Source organism: Bos indicus, chromosome 4, assembly GCF_029378745.1.
Source record: "Bos indicus isolate NIAB-ARS_2022 breed Sahiwal x Tharparkar chromosome 4, NIAB-ARS_B.indTharparkar_mat_pri_1.0, whole genome shotgun sequence".
In the NCBI taxonomy this organism is placed as follows: Eukaryota; Metazoa; Chordata; class Mammalia; order Artiodactyla; family Bovidae; genus Bos; species Bos indicus.
In genome coordinates this window covers 36,404,512-36,427,585 of record NC_091763.1, presented here as the reverse complement: position 1 = coordinate 36,427,585, position 23,074 = coordinate 36,404,512, and the positions used below count along the sequence as shown (strand labels likewise).

Genomic DNA, 23,074 nt, shown 5'->3' with positions numbered 1-23,074 from the left:
ACACACACAAAAAGCTTCCTTAAGCTCAACAGACACTGGGATGAAACCATTTTCTCTATCTTTTGTGATGTTTCTTTTCTGTCCCGAGCCATGAGCCATAAAATGTTAACACTTGTGAGTGGCCTTGCAAGCAAAATGATATTAAACTGTATGGGTGCATGTTTTTTCCCAGAAATATTTTTTTTTTTAGAAATCAGAGTGACTTCTTGACCCAATATCATTTTAAAATAATAACATTTTTCTGACTCAACATATTTATATCTCTTTTATTAAGCAGATATATAACGTTTTAAAGGAGTGCAAGGAAATCCCCAAAGGAGGATCTTTAGGTGTCTTTTTCTGTATGAGATTTTTAATAAAATGTTGGAATAGTTGCTCTATATCTCATTTTTCCACGGCACAAAGGAATAAATAGATGCAGAAAGAATCAAAAGACCTTGACATCTACGGTAATGTTAAAAAAGCAAAGCTTAGATTTGTAGGACAATAATTCCAGTCTTTCGAGGGATAAAAATAGATTGTGTTAGCAACCTACCCCAAAGGCTTTATATCCTCATGGGAAAGAGAGAATGAAAGTGTTATGAAACCTAGACCTGGAATTGCTAGAGTGCAACAAAATCCCCAATTCCCGCAGCCAAAAAGAGATAGTCTAAACCATCCATATTTCCGAACATTTTTTTTTCCACCCTGGTTTCTAGGGAAACATGCGTTTATACCTACAGCTGACTTGGGAAATCCTTTTTTTAGATCTCTGGTTCCAATAAAAATGTGCTGCTTCTAATTGTGAACAACACATTAGGAATACTGGTCCTTCAAATCATCTGACTCACAAATTTTTGTTCCCTCAGTAGCTTAGGTTAATGCCCAGGATCATTATTAATTGTACTGACTTGACACTGATCTCTAACTAAATTTAATAGAGTTTTAAGAGACTAACTCAATGAACAGTAGTAGATGGCTCTGGGGATTACTTCACTTCAAATTGAGTGCCCAGTCTATAAAAAAAAAAAAATTAATATTTATGGCTGCACTAGAAAAAAGGCATATGTGAATATATATGTGTGCTTATATATCTATGGAAGTAAAATCAAGAGAAATGGAACATATTTCAAAATTGAAGAAACAATAGCTGAGAGTCAAAAATCAGTTACAAAGAAAAACACAAGTTTTACTGTCCTATTACCCTATACAAACATGTTTCAGGAACAGGCAGAAATTTGAGGAAGACTTTGGACTTAGATGCGATTTGAATCTGGGATAAGGAGGAGTTAAAGTAAACATCTACACACTAAAGGCGAGGAAATCTTAGGAAACATCTTAATTATTTGAGAAATAGGTTCAAACTCTTTGCATTTTTACTGGTCATTAACCACTGGTGTTTGTTATTTTAACCTATATTTTGCTTGTCTTTTATCCCATCAAATTCTCATCTTTTTCAGATAAAACTACCCCTATCCCTCCATTTTTACCAGATAAGACATTCAATGTTTGTCAAACAAAATAACTTTAAATTCTTTAGAGCTAAACAAAAATCTTTCAAAAACAAATCCATGTGCCAAAACAGATCACATAATATAGTAAGGGGTAAAGCAGTATTCTGCTCTTAAACTTTTACCACAATGTACTTTACCACATTATGTCAGGGGAATATCAGCACACTAAACCAAGGCTACAGATAAAGTCATATCAGTAGGTTTTAAGACTGGAAAAGGGAAATCTCAAACACAGTAAAACATGGACATTCACAAAGTAAAGTAGTACTCCAACCCTAAATGGCAGATAACATAATTAGCAACAGCTTTTAAAATTGCTTAAGTTCAGAGTGACGCACATATCCTTGGTAACACATCCAGGGACGGTGAGAGTGGCAGTAAGAAGGATATTGTATATGGTATATCAGTGCTACAAAACTGGCCTTTGGAGTTAGGCAGGTCTGGGTTTGAATCTCAGCTCTACCACTAACTCTAGACACCAACCTAAATAATTTACTTAGTCTCTTTGAATCATCACGTATGTTTTCTTCATGAAGATACTGCTTGGGTTTAAAACAAAAACAACAACAAAAAAGAAACTATGCAGATACACACAAAGATTACATTAACAAACTATATACAGAGTTAAACAGAGTACCCAATACTTATTAAATATGTTTCCTCCCTCTTACTCCCTTTGAAAGTTTTAATATTTCTATGTGTAATCACTTTATTTTCCATAATATTAACTTACAAAGGAATAAGATTATAGGAACAAAAGAAATGGAAAACATTAAAATGCCATCCATGAATAAATCTTAGTATTATATATTTGTCAAATGGAATACATGTTGTAATTACCATGAAAATGGATGGATAAAAATATCCAATCATTCAGTCAGTGAAGACACTAAGGAAAGCATTTAAATTAATAAATGTGAGCCCTAATACTATGAGAATTATCTTAAAACACTCGTTCTAAGGGGAAATTTTTACATTAAAAAAAGTTAAAAAGAAAAATATAATTAAAAACACTATGTAGGAAACGAGTTGCCAGTCCAGGTTCGATGCATGATGCTGGATGCTGGGGGCTGGTGCACTGGGACGGCCCAGAGGGATGGTATGGGGAGGGAGGAGGGAGGAGGGTTCGGGATGGGGAGCACATGTATACCTGTGGCGGATTCATTTTGATATTTGGCAAAACTAATACAATTATGTAAAGTTTAAAAATAAAATAAAATTAGAGAAAAAAATAAATAAATAAAAACACTATACTAAGGCACGAATGAATCCTACTTCTGTTTTCCATACCTATATTGAAGGAAGAATCCAGATGCCTGAGACTCACAGTTCCTGATCTTATTGAAGACCTGGTACAGTTCAACACCAGACAAAGCTGTGTATGTTACATCATTGCAACAACGGCACTCAGTCTCATCTGTTAGCAAGTGGGCAAGTCCTAACTCTCTTTCTTTACCTCTTGGCTTCCTTGGAAAAAAGTTTCTTTCAGATTTCTCTGACTATAACATAATATTAAAAATGATATAATTAGAAAAAAGCAAATGAGCTAAACCTGAACTTTCCTTGCTAATAGAATCAGCCTTCCCATATTTTAAATGAAAAAAATAGATGAAAGATATAAATTGTGCATATGCCAAAAATAGCACCATGCAGAAACTGCACCAAGAGGGCCTTTCTGTATGGTGAAGGCGATCACTGAGACAAGTGAACCTAAAGCTGTTTCAGTCACTCAGTTGTGTCCTACTCTCTGCGACCCCATGGACTACAGCACACCAGACTTCCCTGTCGATCACCAATTCCTGGAGCCTACTCAAATTCATCTCCATCGCATCAGTGATACCATTCAACCGTCTCATCTTCTGACATCCCTTTCTCCTCCCACCTTCAATCTTTCCCAGCATCAGGGTCTTTTCTAACGAGTCGGTTCTTCAAATCAGGTGACCAAAGTCTTGGAGTTTCAGCTTCAGCATCAGTCCTTCCAATGAATATTCAGAACTGATTTCCTTTAGGATTGACTGGTTAAATCTCCTTGCAGTCCAAGGGACTCTCAAGAGTCTTCTCCAACACCACAGTTCAAAAGCATCAATTCTTCAGCGCTCAGCTTTCTTTATAGTCCAACTCTCACATCCATACATGACTACTGGAAAAACCATAGCTTTGACTAGATGAACTTTTGTTGGTAAAGCAATGTCTCTGCTTTTTAATATGCTGTCTAGGTTGGTCATAGCTTTTCTTCCAAGGATCAAGCGTCTTTTAATTTCATGGGTGCAGTCACAATCTGCAGTGATTTTGGAGCCAAATAAATAAATAAATAAAGTCTTTCACTGTTTCCAGTGTCTCCCCATCTATTTGCCATGAAATGATGGGACTGGATGCCATGATTTTGTTTTCTGAATGTTGATCTTAGATTTCTGACAAAATGTGGTCCACTGTAGAAGGGAATGGCAAACCACTTCAGTATTCTTGCCTTGAGAACCTCATGAACAGTATGAAAAGGCCACAAGATAGGACACTGAATGATGAACTCTCCAGGTTGGTAGGCGCCCAATATGTTCCTGGAAGAGTGGAGATTTAACTCCAGAAAGAATGAAGAGATGGGGCCAAAGCAAAAAAAAACCACCCAGTTGTGGTTGTGACGGGTGATGGAAGCAAGGTCTGATGGTGTAAAGAGCAATATTGCATAGGAACCTGGAATGTTAGGTCCATGAATCAAGGCAAATTGGAAGTAGTCAAAGAGGAGATGGCATTTTAGGAATCAGTGAACTAAAATGGACAATGCATGACTTTAACTCAGATGACCATTATATCTACTACTGTGGGCAAGAATCCCTTAGAAGAAATGGAGTAGCCATCTTAGTCAACAAAAGAGTTCAAAATGCAGTACTTGGATGCAATCTCAAAAATGACAGAATGGTCTCTGTTCATTTCCAAGGCAAACCATTCAATATCACCATAATCCAAGTCTATGCCCCAACCAGTAATGCTGAAGAAGCTGAAGTTGAATGGTTCTATGAAGACCTACAAGACTTTCTAGAACTAACACGCAAAAAAATGTCTTCTTCATTATAGAGGACTGGAATGCAAAAGTAGGAAGCCAAGAGCTACCTGGAATAAAAGGTAAATTTGGCTTTGGAGTACAAAGCAAAGCAGGTCAAAGTTAGCAGAGTTCTGCCAAGAGAACACACTGGTCATAGCAAACACCCTCTTCCAAAAACACAAGAGAAGACTCTACACATGGACATCACCAGATGGTCAATACCGAAATCAGACTGATTATATTCCTTGCAGCCAAAGATGGAGAAGCTCTATACAGTCAACCAAAACAAGACTGGGAGCTGACTGTGGCCCAGATCATGAACTCCTTATTGCCAAATTCAGACTTAAATTGAAGAAAGTAGGGAAAACCACTGGGCCATTCAGGTATGACCTAAATCAAATCAGGTATGACCCTTACCATCATACAGTGGAAGTGGCAAATAGATTCAAGGAATTAGATCTGATAGACAGAGTGCCTGAAGAACTATGGATGGAGGTTAAGAACATTATACAGGAGGCAGTGATCAAGACCATCCCCAAGAAAAAGAAATGCAAAAAGGCAAAATGTTGTCTGACTAGACCTTACAAATAGCTGAGAAAAGAAGAGAAGCTAAAGGCAAAGGAGAAAGGGAAAGAGATTGACCCATGTGAATGCAGAGTTCCAAAGAATAGCAAGGAGAGTTAAGAAAGTCTTTCTCAGTGATCAACGCAAAGAAATAGAGGAAAACAATAGAATGGGAAAGACTAGAGATCTATTCAAGAAAATTAGAGACAACAGGAAACATTTCATGCAAAGATGAGCACAATAAAGGATAGAAATGATTTCCCAGATTGTGAAAGGACTACAGGAAGCACAGGTGAGAAATTCTGCTCCCTGCTCAGACTGCATAGAATTCTGGGCCTGGTGGGGTGGGTGGGTGGTGTACTTTCCTCCTCTAACAGTTATGCCGACTGCTCTTTTTTTCCAGAGAAGTATTAAAAATCATTTTGAAATGAGTACAACTATTCCTCTTTGTAGCAGCTTTTACACTTGATAGTGTTATCTTGTAGGTAGGTATAATAAGGTATACGACCTTTTTCCTCCTCAGGAGGGTGAGAACTGGTGCATACAGAACCCGAAGGAGAGAAGAGAGCTGAATTATTACTATTTGGCACTTACATAGTTTCCTCTGAAGGGTGCAAAGCACATCATAAAATGCTAATTAATAGCCAGTGTTTTTCAGCAAATCCCTAGGTAGGGCAAGTACAGGTGATGATCCCTACACCTGCACGTTTACCCTGGGGGGAAAAGCCCCGTCCATGGCAAAAAATTGAGAAAAAAGTACAAAGGACCAGTGGGAATGAATGTTTATACTGGGTCAGGAGAACTGTCCCTCTGTTTAAAGGAATCAGAGAGCATTGGAGAAATGTGAGAAGTTTAAAAAAATGAGAAGAGACTGGAAAGAGAGGCAAAATCTTTAACAGCACAAGAGAATGAAATAAAGAGGAGGAGGAAAAAACAGTGAAACATCTGTGACATCATTTTTCTTTCAGAAGGCCTCAGATGGGCTCAAGGCGCCAGAGTTCTCACCCCCACCCCCAGGAGTGCTGCGTCCCAGGAGTGTTGCGGGGGCCGGGCAGCGAGGTATAGCCCCTTTCACACTCCCTGGTTAAAGTGTATTTTGATAATACACATTCAATTGGAGATTTATTTTGCAACGAGTTGTTAGAGAGGCAGAAATTGTTTTTGCAGTTGGTTTGCTTTTTATATCTGCTGTGTGTTTGTTTGTTCATTTGGTGCAAGGGTGTCTGTGCATGTGATGAGTTGTTATACTGTTTCTTGTCATTGGTTTTAGAGTGATGGTTGGTGTGTTGACTTCTTGTCTTAAGGTTGAAAAACCCATATGAAACAGATGCCATTTTCTTAAATTCTTTCCTACTTAATGTTTAAAAAAATATCAAGTGAGAAAATGCAGTCACATAGATGTTGAAACAGACTTCACTGGGCTGGGCAGGGCACTCTGACCTAACTCTTTTACAGATAAAATCAAATGAATTTCAAGTACAGTTTTAAGGAAGAAAATTCACATGACATGCAACCTGGTGGTTTAGTTGGGAAGTAGGAAGGAAAGATCCCTATTTATTTTCTTTTCCTCAGTATTTGATAAGTAATTAGAGTTGAACAAATATTTTGTTAGCTGATGGGTGATATGCACAGAAATATGGATTTACTTACACAACTCCTGATTACCTGGGCACTCATTCCTGTTCTCACTTGAAACACAAGGGTCAAAGCAAAACAGCTCTCCTCCCTCTTCCTCCTTATAGAATAGCCTCTACCTTTGTAGTTTTCTCTAAAATGCTTCAGCATTAATCTTATCAGCTGCTTTGCTCTCCTGATAAGAATATCTCCAGTTTTAATACAAATCTAGGTTAAAATTCATTTTGGAAGAGCATGAAAATAAAGTCAATCTCACGGAAAATTTAAGAATCTTTTCAAAAATAAGAAAAAAAGAAAAGTGAGTTACAAAAATAATGTTTTAAATATGTTGCAGCTACTCAAATGTAGAGCTAACATTTAGAGCTAATAATCAGTAGAGTGATAAACTTTGAAGTTAAGCTTTATTAAATTAGTCAGTGTTTAATCAGAATAATTAATTTATTCAACAAATAATATGAATGTCTAATATATGCAAGGCATTGAGGTGCCCAAGTTAAAAGATAAACATAACAAATATCATCTACTAAATTATTACAATCTTGTGTTTCTCATGCAAACTAACAAATACCCCAAAAAGTGATACATTAAAAGCATAGAAAATAATTTACATTTGTTATAATCCAGACTTTAAACTGCTCCTGAGAACCCAGTGTAAGACATTAACATCTTGATGTCCAGATAGTTTAATTTGCACTTAATAGTGTTATCATAAACTTAACTATTTCTTATAACGTAGGGACATGGCTACCATTACTACTTATTCCTAACCAAGTTCTATAGGAAGAAAAATTAGGAACATTTTAGTCAGTTTTCCAGTATCCAGCCTCTATGACAGCATTTAATATTCAATTCATCTTAAAGAAACTTGTATTATTCCTAGTTGTCCCTCTGCAAGCAAAAAGCATTATAGAACAGTAACTGCAACATGTTTGTAAAAATAAAATAACTAAAAAATACATCCCACATATGTTTACAATACTGATTCAATAACAGAAATGACAAAAAATGCACTTGAAGTAACAAGGTTCCTCAAGCAATGTTACTAAAAGAATAAATGTATGCATTGGAAAGGTCTACAAAGATGGACAGAAATTTACTTCCAGTTATTTGCTCAAGGTCAGAGCTAAATCTGCATATATTTTTCATTACATTGTGTCAAAACAATGTTAATGTATACAGATATGTCTAAGCTATATATAGTGACATGGGAATATGAAAGCTATTAAATATAAAACAAAACAGCTTATTGCTACAGCCTTAGGATCTTATACCTGTAAGAGCATCCTCTGGGTCATGAATGAACAAATGACAAAAATGCTTAGAGTGAAGTAAACATATGGAGAGTAATGTCTATGAAAGCTATTGATTAATTCTCAAAACGCATGGTCAGTATTGGATTGGGTTTGCCTTTGTGGAGCTCCTTCAGACTCTCCGGCCAAGTCTCCCTCTCACTATCACCTTCTTTCTCAGGTAACTGTAAATTCCAAGGGAACTGCTAACCAGTTGATGTTGAGGTAACATCCTTCTAGAGTTGAAGTCATAGTGTTACACTGGCTTGTTTTTCCAATGAGATTTCACATTCATAAAATGTGCCTTGAAATGCAGTTGTAAAGGAGACCCTACTCTGCCCTCAGTTGCTCACACATCCTAGTATCAGTTCCCTCTGGGACTTGCAGCAAAACTGAGCACTTTTGCAAATCTAAAAATAATCAGTCCATTAGTATCAAGTTGCTTTCCTGAATACAGCAAGGTGCTCTTTGTGCCTCCTTCAGCCCCAGCCACCATCCTAAAATGTATTATGTTCAGAATACAATGAGAACTTCTCTGACTTATTGTTTTCCTTTTAAGACTGAAGCTGTAAAACAAAACTGCATATAAAATTACATACAAAACTTTTTGCAAATTTGTAACATTATTTTACTACATTTATAAGGGTTGTGAATGTATATCTTGGCAAAAATAAAGCCACAATATAAAACAAACACAATGAATTGGAATACATTAATTAACACAACATTTTCTTTCCGATAACAATTATTGCTATTATACATACTTCTCCTGAGACACCCAAAAGAGAAAATATAAATTTTGCAGACTACAAAGGATTGTGAAAATGGGTGCTATTATTTCAACAGTATTGGTTATATCTATAAACAAGAAAACTTCCAAGAACAAATTTAAAGCATTGTTTTTAAAGAAAAAATTCCATTTAGCCTTCTCTTGGTTATTATCTGAAATTGGATAGAATATATTTCAGGCAGTCATTATTCTTGAAATAACTGGTTATTTTTCTATGTCTGGAGTTAATACTAAATAAGATTTTAGCAAGAACTATAGGAAAAGTTTATTTATTTTTTCATAAATTTATAGGTTTTTAGAAAGTGATATGACACTGCAGTGATTATAAACCTTATAAGTGGTTCATTTAAAAAAAGCATTGTTTTGTCTTTTTCTCAAATATATACTAACAAGCTCCTCAAAATAATTTTCCAATTTTGAATCTTTGAACACCTGGAAAATAAATTACTATCTAGGCAAAGAAATGGAGTCAAATGTTCTCTTTCAAATATGTTTTTATAGCCACTCACAGAACAATAAAAGCATTCTACTAAGATTCTTTTCCATGCTACAAAAATGCATTCAGGGGGTCTGCTTTGGGGGATTGTAAAGGGAGAAACCTGGGGTGCTTTAAGGTTAATGGACAGTGATTAAGGTTAATGGCTGAGTGCTTAAGGTTAAGTGCTATATTTACATAGCTGCCAATTCTCTTAAAAAAAGTCTTCATGTCTATCAATCAGTTCCAGCTAATAGCCAATTAAACAGAAAATGAAGCATAGAGAATGAAGGTAAAGACCCTTCAATCTACATTTACGGAGCAGAATTGCCCATTCTCTATCAAGAATTTAGTGAACACCTACTTTGTCATGACAGTGTAGCACATAGAAGCCATGGCCTGTGTCCATGAAGTTTATCCTCTAGCAGGGAATGGAACCAGATATGGAAATATGAAGTTCTCAGTACAAAGAGCTATAAAGTAAATGACACAGGTAATACATGTTATGGCCTTCCCTGGTGGCACAGTGGTAAAAAACCCATCAGCCAATGTGGGAGATGCAAGTTCATTCCCTGGGTTGGGAATTCCATGGACAGAGGAGCCTGGTGGGCTACAGTCCATGGGACTGCAAAAGAATCAGACATGAATTATCAACTAAACAACAACAACAACAATGAAGATACATGTTACAAAATTCAAAGCAGGAAGGTATACTACCGAGCAGAAGATAAAGAGTGCATGAACAATTTAGCACTAATATTAATAAGTAAAGTTCAATAGATAAAAATACTCCTTTTGAGTGGGGCCCTCCTGAGTACAAATGCCTTTCCTTGTTCACTGTTTCTTATTTGTAGGAAAAAGGTTTCCGCCCCCTAGACCATCCCTGAGTTTCACCAAGGGACCAACTCAAACAGTTTCTAAGAAGTAAGGGAAGGCAAAAACAAAAGAGAAGCAATCAAGAAACAGTGCAAAGAAGAAAACAGGATCCTGGTTCCTCCTCAAGGAATATATGTAACAATGAGTTTCACTGAGGAAGTAAGGCCACCTCTTCACTCTACAAACTACACAAGAGACAACTCTACATATGGACATCACCAGATGGTCAATATCGAAATCAGACTGATTATACTCTTTACAGCCAAAGATAGAGAAGCTCTATACAGGCAGCAAAAATAAGACTGAGGGCTGACTGTGGCTCAGATCATGAACTCCTCATTGCAAAATTCAGTTAAACTGAAGAAAGTAAGGAAAAACACTAGGCCATTCAATATGATCCAAGTCAAATCCCTTATGATTATACAATGGAAGTGACAAGAAGAGGTGGCAAGATACACAGAACTATACAAAAAGAGATTAATAACCCAGATAACCACGATGGTGTGATCACTCCCCTAGGACCAGATATCCTGGAGTGCAAATTCAAGTGGTAATTAGAAAGCATCAGTACAAACAAAGCTAGTGGAGGTGATGGGATTCCAGCTGAACTATTTCAAATCCTAAAAGATGATGTTGTTAAAGTGCTGCACTACATGTGCTAGCAAAATTGGAAAACTCAGCAGTGGCCATAGAACTGGGAAAGGTCAATTTTCATTTCAATCCTGAAGACTAGGAATGCCTAAGAATGCTCCAGCTGTTGCACAATTGTACTCATTTTACATGGTAGCAAGGTAATGCTCAAAATTCTTCAAGCTATACTTAAATAGTGTGTCAACTGAGAACTTCCAGATGTTCAAGGTGGATTTAGAAAAGGCAGAGGAACCAGAGATCAAATTGCCAACATCCTTTGGATTGTAGAAAAAGCAAGAGAATTCCAGAAAAGCATCTACTTCTGCTTCATTGACTATGCTAAAGCCTTTGACTGTGTGGATCACAACAAACCATGGAAAATTCTTCAAGAGATAGGAATATGAGACCACCTGACCTGCCTCCTGAGAAATCTGTGTGCAGGTCAAGAAGCAACAGTTAGAACTGGACATGGAGCAATGGACTGGTTCAAAATTGGGAAAGGATGTCAAGATTGGATATTGTCACCCTGCTTATTTAACTTCTATGCAGAGTACATCATGAGAAATGCTGGGCTGGAAGAAGCACAAGCTGGAATCAAGATTGCTGGGAGAAATATCAATAACTTAAGATATACAGATGATACCACCCTAATGGCAGTAAGTAAAGAGGACCAGAAAGCCTCTTGATGAAGGCAAAAGAGGAGAGTAAGAAAGCTGGCTTAAAACTCAGCATTCAAAAAACAAAGATCTTGGCATCCGGTCCCATCATTCACAGCAAATTTTCGGGGAAACAATGGAAATAGTGACAGACTTTATTTTCTTAGGCTCCAAAATCACTGTGGATGATAACTGTAGCCATGGAATTAAAAGACGCTTACTCCTTGGAAGAAAAGCTATGACAAACCTAGACAGCATATTAAAGAGCCGAGACACTGCTTTGCCGACAAAAGTCCATATAGTCAAAGCTATGGTTTTTTCAGTTGTCATGTATTTATGTGAGAGTTGAAAGAAGGCTGAGTATGGAAGAATTGATGCTTTTGAACTGTGGTCTCTGAGAAAACCCTTGAAAGTCCTTTGGACAGAAAAGAGTCAAACCAGTCAATCCTAAAGAAGATCAATCCTAAAAAAAAGTACTGATGCTGAAGCTGAAGTTCCAATACTTCAGCTTCAGCCACCTGATGTGAAGAGTTGAGTCATTAGAATAGACTCTGATCTGTAAAAGACTGAAGGCAGTGGGAGAAGGGGATGACAAAGATAGTTGGATGGCAACACCGACACTATGGACAGGAGTTTGAGCAAATTCCAGGAGATAGTGAAGGACTGGGAAGCCTGGTGTGCTGCAGTCCATGGGGTTGCAAAGAATCAAACATGACTGAATGACTGAATAACAACAAAAGTCCCTACCCAGGTGGGGATGGTAACTTCAGACTCAGCTCATGTTTCCTGGAACATGGCCCTGTTACCCTCACCACCAACCAATCAGAAGAATGTCACAGACTCTGCAGCCCTCAGCCCAAATTTTGTATGTTAAAAAATGCTTCCCTAAAAACCATCAGAGATTTTGTGTCTTTTGAGCTTAGCTACCCAATCCCCTTGCTTGGCCCTACAATAAGCCTCGGCTCCTAACTTCAACTTTTGGTTTATTTCATTTCACTGTGCATCAGGCACACAGACTTGTATTTGGCAAAGCTTTGCAGTTCTTTTTACATGGAAACTCTCAAGATCAGTTTAAAGCAAGACAGCAATAACAACAAAAATGACTAGAGACAATAACTTCAGCACACTAACTTCGATTTCTATTTAAACTTACTTAGATGAGGCACAACTGAAAAGTTTAGGCTAGTGTAAGGCTCTGAAGTATCCGGCAGTTATCCAAGGCAAACTCCATCACTAACCTCTGAATGACAACATGATTAATTACATAAATGAAGTTTACTAAAACAAGATTAATGTTCATCTCCGCAGTAGCCACTGGCAACATTGAGCAGCCTCACTTTCACTCAATTAGCAACATTCAGACAGAGTATATTGTATTTTTTAAATTTTTTTTCACTCCCCCTGTATTTCCAACTGATTTTGAAATATATGCTAGGGATGGAGAATGTGGGGGTTAGGGGCTAAGGAGGAACCCTTGGAATGGTACAGAAGGTGAAAAATAGACTCTTACATACGCATAGTCATTAAAAGTAAATTTGAAGATTTCTCTTAAAGAATATTTTCATTCAATAAGTTTCTTCCCCCTTGGTTAACTTCAGAATTTTAGAAAGTGTTAGTCACTCTGTCATCTCCAACTCTTTGTGACCCCATGGATTATAGCCTGCCAGACTCCTCCGTCCATGGAATTCTCCAGGCAAGAATACTGGAGTGGGTAGCCATTCTCTTCTCCAGGGGATTTTCCCAATCCAGAGATTGAACCTGGGTCTCCTGCATTGCAGGCAGATTCTCTACCGACTCAGCCACTAGGGAAGCCCCAAAATGTTTAGGGCGTGAACTTAAATCAGACAAAAGTAAAGGAGAACCAAAAACTGACACTGAATTATAGCAGATCTTGATCTCCTGATAGTGGGGGTTTTGGTCAGGAAACAGCTTCCTGGGTCAGGGCCTGCCTGAGGCAGAAGGTCACTCAGAGGTGGAATGGAAGGGTGCTCAGCCCTGTTTCTGAAATTCAAGAATTTGTGAATTTTTCTGAAGCTAAAACATTAGAGACCCTTTTTGAATTAGAGCCAAGCTTTTAATAAAATGTAAACACCTCGGAAAGGGTGAAATTTTATTAATTAGAGGTATCCAAACTGTACTTTCAATCTGCTGTGTCTGTGTAAATTGGCTAGCTGTCATTACTACACCAGTGGAATGAGTGCTTTGATTTAGGAGTTACCAGGAGGAGGACAATGAATAACGATAGCTAGCCGAAGAATAAAGGCTATTTTGGAGCATAGAGATCGTTGAACTGAAAACTGTGCTTTGGGCACAAGTTCAGGTTCTGCAGAAACTGGAAATCTGAAGATTTTGAAGCCCCAAATTAAGAGAGTTGATATTAAAACTTAATATTTCAAATAAAAAACGCAATGAATAGAAAAAACATGTAACAGAAATTCTGTACACATCTGAGAAATTTTCTAAAGATTTATAATTTTGATTTCAAAAAGGAATATGAAATAATAATACATTTTCATATTTCTTTAAGAAATAGCATCCTTAATATGGTTTCATGTTTTTTTTCTTATTATACATAATTAAAGATAAATTATGTTAACTATTTTCAGCTAATTACATTGTACCACCTCCATTTGATTATGATGTCTACGGCTTGACAGAATAAAAAATTATCTTTAATAGAAAAAAGCCAAATTATCATCTATTTAAAGTCTAAGAAATGCATTTGAATTCCTTAATTCATGTTAAGCACTTAACAGAAGCTAGCTACCAAAATTAACTGAATCAATGCCCTCATTTTTTAACATTCAAGTAACTTGAGGATATTTAATTACTCAAGACTTTATTAATTCAGTCAAGATTGACCAAGTCCTTTAAAATGTATCATAAAAATAAACTTTAAAAATCAACATATATGTTTGTAAGAGTAATTTTTTCACAAAAAGTTTACTGTTAAATTATGTTTTATGTACTACTATTGATTAATGTTAAATATCATAAATGAAGTAATATATATGAAAATTTTAAAAAATTAGTCATAAAAGGAACTATATACATCATCTATTTCAAACTTTTTGTTTTATGGTTGAAAATATTGAGGTAGTGTAATTAAAGACATGACCATGGTCATACTGTTAATTTGAACTTATGGCAAGTAAAACCTATGAACTTTTGGTAAATTATCTACACATTATAAGACAATGTACACACATTTTATAATAACTGTATAGTTAATATCTGTTCCTAAACAGTAAACTAATGGATTCAACCTGAATGCATATAGTTTCTTAGCATTCATTTACTTAAGTATCACTATTTAAACTTCTTAGTAATACTTTTAAAATCCAGTAATTAACACTGACAACCACAGTAATAAAAGTACTCAAGATGCTCTAAAACTGTCCAACCCATAGTCCTTTCAGATAAAAATAGCTGGAGTTAATTCTTAAATGCTAATGATTATGTTATAGGAACTCAAAAGATATCATCTGCTCGTTACACTGCTTCCTTCCTGCCACTTCACATCCTTCCCCAAAGGCATGTTTACCTCATGTGTGGTCACATATAACGTTACCACTGTGGCCACAGCTGATGTGCCATGATGGGCCCTATTAGCCTCTTCCCATGTCAAAAGTGTTTCTCCAGAACTATTATAGTATACTGAGCTCTGGAAGCAATTCTATGCCTATCTCATATAAAGCCTTGTTTATATTAAGCAGCTATATAATTGACTCTGAGTTTTAGTCCGTCAAAGTGTAGTCTTTACCTTTCTAATTTAGTCAAATATAAAGGACACAAAAATTCCTCAGATATTTTAATTAATGAATCTAGACATTTTTCAACCCTTCAAAATTGGTTGGTGTGTATGTGTGTATAGTGTTTAAAGTTTACAGAGAAGGCAGAAATGCTTAAAATGTTTTAGAAACAAAACCAAAACAACAAATGACATCAGGTCTCTGCAATAACTGGAACCATAAAGTGAGGTATGCTTTTGTAGACAGGATAGACATATGCAATACTACTCCTTAAACTGGGGACTTCCCAGGCGGCAAAGTGATAAAGAATCCACCTGCCAATGCAGGAAGATACAAGAGACCCAGGGTCTATTCCTTTTTGGGAAGATACCTTGGAGTGGGAAATGTCAAACAGCTCCACTATTCTCGCCTGGAAAATTCCGTAAACAGAGGAGTCTGGTGAGTTACAGTTCATGGGGTCACAAAGAGTTGGAAATGACTGAGCAACTGAGCACACATACGATCCTTAAATTAATCTTCTCAAACTTCACATTATCTACCTGTGGATAAAGGACTAACAACATGCTTTCCCCTTTTTCATGACAATTTGATCTTTTATGAACTGTTTAGCTCTATTCTTCTGATAAAAATTATAATCACTAGAAAAATTTTACCCATGGTAAAAATGAGCCATCTTCAATTGTAAACACTTTTTTCAATTATCTACTTTCTTTCATTACTTATTCAAAATTGGGCAAGGAAGGGACACATTAAGAAATGACAATAATCGAATATGAATTCTTCATTAAATTTACAATTTGGAAAAAGGTTTGAGAATGCTTGTTGTTTGGCCCAGGAAATAATTATTTATTTAAACTTACTGTTAAGTGTAACTCAGATTCAGATACAAGTTTTCTGATTAAACATCATTGAAATATATTTTAATCAAAGGGAGAAGATAAATATTAAGCTTTCTGTGATATAAAAATTACATCAAACACATAGTGCTGCACTACATACAAAATCCTTTTAAAAGCCTGGTAGTCTTGTGAGAAGCCTCATATATATGATTTGTGCCTTTTCATATGTTTTTGTCATATGATAAAATTTCAAAATTCTTCCTGGAAACTTTACAAAGAACTTTGCAAAATTCTTCCACATGTAAATCACCAAAATGTCACATCATGCACATTCTCCACATTTGGAAAATGAACTACAAATTGTCAAAAACAGTATCTCACCCCAGTGTTTTACTTCACATTCAGTGACCCACTTATGCAGAATTTTAGATTTATAATTGAGTCAAGTGTAATTAAAATGCTAAAATGTATACACACAATTAATAGCATAGGTTTAGTCTAGGGAGAATAAACTCTAGAATGATTGAAAATACTATTTATTGGGAAAATGATTATCTAGCATGTAAAATTTAAGCATATCAGCACATCTGGCCAGAAACAGAGTCAAAAACCTCAAACTTCTAATAGTAATACCAATAGAAAACTAATCATCTCTTTCTGCTATTCATCCAGATTTGAATGTACAATATTAAGGAATAAAACAAAATGAAGTTGTCTGCTAATTAGATGTCTCTGAATTCTTGAGTTAGTCACACCTGCAACTTTTACTTTAAACATAAGCCTATCAGGAAGCCTACAGACAGAGCTTTAACATATTTAAAATATTTTAACAAAACATACTTTAAACATAGAGCTATGATAAATAGTACTTTATTACAAAATGAAAACTTCATGTCCTGCTCAAAATAGGTTACAGGTTTCAATGGGCCTAAAATGAAGAGAATATGTATTGCTAAGCAGGAACAGAAACCAAGAACTCTTGGATATTGGCTACAGAAATAGAAACAAGGTGGCCAGGAGTCTGACAGGTGTAGGAAAACTGGGAATGAGAACCCTTCATAGAAAAGGAAGGATCATGAGTTGAGTTGTAGTTGATTGCTGTCTTGGGATTCAGGATGTATGAAGCTGGGGAAGTGAGTAGAGATGGCCAACCACCACCTAAAGGAAATCAATCCTAAACATTTATTGGAGGGACTGATTCTGAGGCTGAAGTTCCAAAACTTTGGCCACCTGATGCGAAGAGCCAACTCATTGGAAAAGACCCTGATGCTGGGAAAGATTGAAGGAGGGAGGAGAAGGGGACAAAAGGGGATGAGATGGCTTGATGGCATCACCAACTCAATGGACGTGAATTTGAGCAAACTCCAGGGGATGGTGAAGGACAGGGAAACCTAGCACGCTGCAGTCCACAGGGTCACAAACTATTGGACATGACTGAGTAACTGAACAATAGCCAACCACCAGATATAGGTGGAACTGTCCACCAGCACAAAGTATGACCTAAGTATTTCTAATATTTCCCAGAACATGAACCAGTAATACTCAGCATCAGAAATAATTGTGAACTGGTGCCCTGGAGTAAGGTTGGGAATGGGTCAAGTAAAGAGTTGGGATAGGGGATAGGAAGGCTCTCCCACTCAAGCTGAGTCTACAAATAAAAGCAGCTTCTGGATAATTCAAAAAGGATTTATGAGGATCAGATTAACTTCAAGGACCTAGGCTGTTGATTTCTTTGAGTAATGATAATGACAGAAAAAGTCTTTGACTGCTGTTTTTTAAGTAATCATTAATCCTCAAGGTATTTAGAACTTTCAGATCTTGTCACCGTGGATTAATTTTTCTAAGATCTTAAGATTAATTTGAAAAAAAAATGATGTTTTTCTTTTTCTTTTGTATAATAGTTTATGGTTTTATATATGCCAATCGTATTTAAGAATCTTTTTCAAATACCTTTTATCAAAACCAAAAGGATATGTGAGAATTATAGTAACATATCTACCTACTTTTTCAGAAAAAAATGGGCAGAGGTTGTTAACATTTTAAAGGCATTTCCTCATGTTCATTTCATTTGCCTTGCCTAAATCTACTTGTGTTTATAAAAGAAACTAATGTTTGGCTTAAAAATTTAATAATACGGACTTGAAAAAATCTTTTTAAACTGAATATTCTGATTTTATCAGGGGGTGAATACATGTCTATAACGATACAAGTTTTGTTATAAAATAGAGCATTTTTATAAAAAATATTTTGGTTTTGGTGTCTCTACTCTCAATACTCTCAAGAAATACTCTCAATCATATTGATGAATGTCTGTCTTAGGGAGAAAGTGTTTTGCTGATAGAGAAACCACAGATGCAGGCCCTTGGAAAATCTGTATATGAAGTGAAAATTTTCAGATATGTGCTTTCCAAGCTGTGTTCTCATGACAAATATATATATATATATATATACACACACACATATATATATCCACAGATAAGGAAAAATCCAATTAGCATTTTATCTTTAAAAAGAAAAATAAATATCCAGGTGTTCCTATTGAATAACTGAGGCCTAAAAATCTCTGAGGGTAAGTAACTTAGAGCTGTTATTTTTCAGTGTCTTGGAGGGGGGAATGTGTTTTGGTGACTCTCTTTGGAGGTCACTGTGATTAGAGTCACCTCTGAAAGTCAACAGTGGTTGGAAACAGTGGTCAACAGTGGTTGGAGATACCCTCTGGAAACAAACTCTTCTCAGAGACTCAGTATTAATAGCAATGGAAATTTGGCAACTGAGTAAGAGTGAATGGATCAGTTCTTCCCCAAATGTCTAGGGTGTAAATGCAACTCCTTCTTTACCTATAATAAAAAACTATGACAAGTAGTAGCATCTATAAGTGCTGAATGAGTGATGTAACTTGAAGTGAGGTCATGCTTATTGGCATTTAATTATTTAAATTGTTTGATTGGATGTTATTTCCATTTATAAATCCCTTTCATTGAGCAGTCCTTTTAAAGTGATCATAGATGAAATTAGCTGTACTGAAAATGAAGTCACTTTTTAGAGAAGTAAAGTCCAGTGGTTGGAGGAAACATTTGTCCTTGGAGGAAGTTAATTTGAGCCCAAGTTCCACTACCTACTAGCTGTGTGACACTGGCCAAGTCCTTAAACCACTCTATTTTTATATTTATAAACATGAATAGAAACTACCTGGTTTGGTATGCTCTAAGAACTAAATAAATAATGTGCACAAAATGCTCAGAACAGTGTCTGGTTCCTTGAGGAATTCCCAACTCATGTTATTCATTAGTACCCTATCTGGAAGTAGGTGGCTTCCAATTCAGAGCAAAAAATAGAACCCTGAATAGAACAGTATGTGGAAGATACAGCTGCGATCATTGATAAGGCAGGAGGACATCTAGGATGTACTGTGTCCATTATAAAGTCAACTACGCTGTTTCCTCCTTGATTGATCATTGAAATTGGATTGTATTTTTTCCTACAATTTCTGCCTTGATATGTAATATAGTTCCTTTATTATGAGTGAAAATAGAGTTATTAAATCCTGTAATTGCTGATTTAAGGTTAAAAAAAGTTATTTAAAGCAGAATATTCCTTAGAATAAGTTGATATATTCCTGTGATTGCTAAAAAATTTCCTCCAAGCATATAGAATTTTCACATCTAATATATATCTATATATACTCACATTATTTGTATTACTTAATTAGTCATTACAATCTTGAAAACACACACAGATAAAGCCACAGGGACACAAAACACATAGTTAAATGAAAAGAAATGGTCCTTATTTAAGGACCATCTAATTTGTGAATTCACAAGTTTTAACATGGTATTTATTAGCAAAATACAGTTCCCTTTAAAAGCATTTTTTTAAAATTGGACTTTACCATAATGCTTTCTAGCAGAAATCTTAATTGGAATAGTTATAACTAAGCCACCATTATAAGCTTTAGATGACTAAAGTACTTCTCTGAGGAGGTCACCACGTTTATACTGTCTTCAATTCCATTTAGCTATAGTCTTCAGTAAATTTCACTATTGCTGACATAAAATTATCAGCAGAAGTGACGCATTTATATTCACTTTCTAACATATAGTTAGCACTGAAACATAATAAATCTTAGGTAAAAATATCAAACTCTTCCTCTGTCACTCCATCTTCACCCCCAGAGTGCCTCTTAAAGTTTATTAAATTAACTGAAATTGAAGCAAAGGTTATATATATTCTATTTAATGAATAAAATTCTCATTCATCATCCTATGCCCTCAATAATTGGTTTGACTTTTTCATTTAATTATTATTTTTTATATGAACTAAAGATACTAACCAATGTGTTGCTATCATATAATATCAACTATGAAGGCTTCCCTGGTGGCTCAGAGGTTAAAGCATCTGCCTGCAATGCGGGAGACCTGGGTTCAATCCCTGGGTCAGGAAGATCCCCTGGAGAAGGAAATGGCAACCCACTCCAGTATTCTTGCCTGGAGAATCCCATGGAAGGAGGAGCCTGGTGGGCTACAGTCCACAGGGTTGCAAAGAGTCGGACACGACTGAGCGACTTCACTTTCACTTTCATGAAGTTTTTTTAAAAAGTGTGGTATAGTTCCACTTGATTTTTATTACACTTTGAAAGGCAAATGAAGTAAATCAAGAAGAAACAAATCTAAATGCAGTGCTGAAGTGAGATCCAGCCATTCAAACTGGCTTCCTATTAATCACATAGCTGACCTTTCATTAAGGGGCACTTGTTGGAGTCATTGACACGGTTACAGCATTCACATGTGCGAACTGTACTCTGTGGTATTCATGTTCTGGCGAAGGCACAGTGAAATTAGATTCTCTCCCTGTAGGGGGTAGACATTGACCGCTATTCAATGCCAACAATTGTCGGTTAAAGTATTTCATGAAGGATGACTTTTAAACTGCGTTTACTCCACCATCAGTAATGTCAAATGCAATTGTTAAAGAAATATATTTAACTATTGGTAATTAATTAAACCTTTCATAGCAGCAACTTTATCCAAGGTAAATCATTTCTGAAAATACACAAAGGAGTCATCAGGATTCTACCGTCATGGCTTTTAAACCATCAATTTTATGATGTCCATCTATAATAGTTAGAAAACAAAAACAAAACAGCAGCCAGTGGGGAATTATTTAAACAATGCAACAATGTTTTATCTAGTTTCACTTGTCTATGTACCTTATGCATGTGAAATGTCTTTTGGGATGACAATGCATTCCAGACAAATTTTTTAAATAAAAAAAATGCCTAAATTAAGAAAATAAGATAAAACCTCAAAAGGCTACAAATAGATACGATGTGCTGAGAGTTTTTATTGTATCCTCTTTTAACATGATCATCTTTGTGCAGTATTTGATGGACTGCATTTGGGAATCATAACTGGAATCTTTGTCAGGGCGTATGTCCCATGTGCTTATTTCCTACATGGAACATCATACATGTAAACAGCAAACACATTCTTTCACATTGGTTGACATTCCACCTGAAAAGTCCACCACAGTTAGCCTGTTAACACAATTCAGGATATATGGTATAATAGTAAAAAGACTCCCCATAGCCAAGTAAAACTTGGAGTAGGGGGCTCAAGGAACGGGGCTGTGCTTAGATCAAATCTGAATTTCAAGTTCAAACATAGTTTAATGGTGAATCTAAAGTTGTAAATGCAAAGTAAGCGCAATGTGAAGGCTGCTTGAAACCAAGCACGAAAGACGAAAAAGTCAAAGTTGAGATTTGCCACATCTGGTTTTAATATCTTTTCTTATGCTATTAGACAAATGACCTTTTGTTTTGTTTTGTTTTAAAAATTCATTATCATTGTCATGGCTGCTACAGCTTAATACTGTTTTTAGAATTTTTAAGATGACTTCTTTGGTAAGGGACCAAGCTATAGAATGCATTTAAGAAAAATTACAAGCATATTTCTCCCATTAATGTTTGATTAGTGATGTAACCAAATAGCTATGTGTAAAAGTTGAAATCCATCTTCAAGAAGAGTATGTGCCTTCTTAAATAATTATTTTCCTATTCTTAGAACTATGACAAAACACTTGCCCATCATCATTTGACAGCAATAAAGGACATTTCATCCAGAAACAGAGGGTAGTATGCTAGGTTACAGGATTGAATTAGCAATATGATTAGCACCACATTTCAGTTCCAAGACTTTCTGAATGAGGAAGTTACTTGCGGAGTCTAAGCTTCAGTGACAGTGCCAAGGCACTGTTGCAAAATGAAACCGGAGGAAATCCACAGGGTTATCAACACAGGTTTTTTTGCTAGTTCACTTTTGCACAGTCTTCAGAGGATTCCCTGAGAGTAAACATCCCTAATTAATTCCCAAATAAAAGAAGGAAAGATAAATTTTCCACTTACTTCATTTGCTGTCCTTTGTCCGCACGCTGAAATGAAAGGGTGGTTCTGCCGATCCTTACCTAGCTCCAGGTTGCCCTCCGGATTAGGCATAAACGTGAGCGGTGAGAAGCACGTTGACTTTGTAACTGTACAAGGAGCAGCCCATCGCGCTGCTGCCTGAGAGCCGGTCAGGACAAAGTGCTAAACTTCAGCCCGAGAGCACAGCATCTATTACCCCTGAGGCTCTACCATTTCACCTACACCTGGGCGGATCTATCAAGCTTCATCTCTATTAGAGCTATTTGACTCTGTGGTTTAAGAGGCAGAAGGAAAAAAAAAAAAAAAAAAAGAGGCTTGCCGTTGTCACACTTGTTTCCTATTAAAGAGCCTTACGGTGGATTGAGTAATTGTGTACGAAGGTAGTCTGGCTGGCAGATGTGTGCAGCCCCAGCGGAGCACTAGATTCAAGGCAGATGGGTTGTACCAGGGCGCAAACAACATTGAAAGAGAGAGAGGCGTGATTAAAACAGCAGGCCTCTGTTTTATAGTGCTGGAAGTGGGGTAGCCTTAAAGCTCCTGGGAACTGGAGTTCCCCAAATGGCAGTGCTCTATAGCATGGAAAACAATAAATCCAATAAAAAAGAAAGATATTTGAGCAA

At 36.3% G+C, this 23,074-nt stretch overlaps 1 protein-coding gene across 1 annotated transcript in view; it reads right to left on the bottom strand.

Moving 5' to 3' along the window:
* SEMA3A (semaphorin 3A) overlaps nt 1-22,865 on the bottom strand; it is a 555,723-nt gene extending 532,858 nt beyond the window's left edge. The window contains exon 1 of the mRNA XM_070787658.1: nt 22,437-22,865. The gene's annotated coding sequence lies outside the window, so the exon portion shown is untranslated. The remainder of the gene's footprint in view (nt 1-22,436) is intronic.
* Nucleotides 22,866-23,074: the final 209 nt, after the last annotated feature.